Raw genomic sequence first — 1,722 nt, forward strand, 5'->3', positions numbered from 1 at the left:
CTAAAACATTTAAAGACTAAAAATAGTGATTAGGACAAAGAAAGTAATATTGTGCAGCCTAAAATTTATCTAATTTAGGGAGATGAAGCTTTAAAAACATGACATTGCAAATACAATATTAGGCAAAAACAGGAGTCAGTGAAGGACCCAGAAGTTTAATATGCTTTAGCTTTATGGTAAATTCACTCTCAATATCCACTAAAAGCATATTTGTGTATTTGTTTTAGAGCAGATAAAATGACCAAATCATAAAAAACGTTCTATCTTGACAGCTTGAAAACAGAATTAAAGTCAGTTCCAAGATGGAAATAGGCTAAGTACTACCAAGGTGGTGCTGAAAAATAAAGTTTTATCATAAGCAAAAAATTAAGTATTAATTTAAACCTGAGTGAGAGTCATGAACATTAAGATAAACCTGATAACTGTACAACCATCACTTCCTCCCTTCACAATCATTAGGTAAGTGCAGACCAAGTGCAACATTTTCTTCATTTTATTTTATTTTTAAAATTTTGCTTTAAATTCAGCTGAGGAAATTTTAATTCCACTGCCATTTGAGTGTCAATAACTCCACAACTAGCTCTTTCTAAGCGGGTTCTCCTCAAAAGACTGTACCATGTTCAGCTTGAGCACCAAGATGGTGAAGCCCAGTGGCCAGAAGCCGGACGAGTTTGTGTCAAACATATCACAGGTGCTTCTGCAGCTGGAGATGAACTTGTACCTCAATGCCCAGCTGCAGGAGCTCAACATCACAGAGACAAGAAAATTGAAGTTGGTGGTGGTCAGAAAGCTATCATAATATTTGCTCCAGTTCCTCAGCTGAAATCTCTCCAGAAAATCCAACTCCAACTCGTGCATGAGTTGGAGAAGAAGTTCAGTGGGAAACGTGGTTTTTAGTATTCAGAGGAGAATTCCACCTAAACCAACTCAAAAAAGCCAAGCCACCACAAAAACCTAAGCAAAAACTTTCCAGAAGCCTCAGTCTGACAGCTCTGCATGATGTGATCCTAAGGACTTGTTCTTCCCTAGTGAAATTGTGGGCAAGAGGATTCGTGCAAAGCCAGATGGCAACGGGCTCATAAAAGTTCACTTGGACAAAGCACAGCAGAATAACGTGGAACACAAAAGTTTCCTTTTTTGGTGTCTATAAGAAGCTCAAAGGGCAAGGATGTTAATTTTGAATTCCCAGAGTTTCACTTGTAAACAAAATGACTAAAGTATCATTTATACTAAAAAAATAAATTAATTGGGGCTGGGGCTGTGGCTCAGTGGTAGAGCACTTGCTTAACATGTGTGAGGCACTGGGTTCAATTCTCAGCACCATATATAAATAAATAAAATAAAGGTCCATTGACAACTAAAAAATTTAAAAATTAATTAATTAATTAAAAATAAATCTATAAGCATACAGTAAAATCTGAGGTTATATAAATATTAAAATTGTACAGAAAATAAAGAAATGCTTAAACATTTAAATCATATTCTGCCTTATACTGCCTTCGTTACCTGGAGATATAATTTTGTCTTTGTAGGATTAAGTTTGTTCATCAATAGAAGGTAGATCTACTTGAAAGTAGTGTCATAAAAAATGAGAGATGATGTGTGTAAGATTTTTGCCATGTGGAAGATTAAGTAAACCATAGTTTCTGAATTCTAGCAGTCAATAGAAGTGATGCTAACTATAGCCTGTGGATAGTTTGACTTCAACTGCATATTTGTGAC

General features: G+C 35.4%; 1 pseudogene; it reads left to right on the forward strand.

Moving 5' to 3' along the window:
• Positions 1 to 616: 616 nt before the first annotated feature.
• LOC124078236 (small ribosomal subunit protein eS7-like) lies at positions 617 to 1,203 on the forward strand (annotated as a pseudogene).
• The last annotated feature ends 519 nt before the right edge of the window (positions 1,204 to 1,722 follow it).

The sequence above is a fragment of the Marmota monax genome, unplaced genomic scaffold (assembly GCF_021218885.2).
Source record: "Marmota monax isolate L192 unplaced genomic scaffold, Marmota_monax_Labrador192_F-V1.1 WCK01_AAM20220418_F8-fsc00110, whole genome shotgun sequence".
Lineage (NCBI taxonomy): Eukaryota > Metazoa > Chordata > Mammalia > Rodentia > Sciuridae > Marmota > Marmota monax.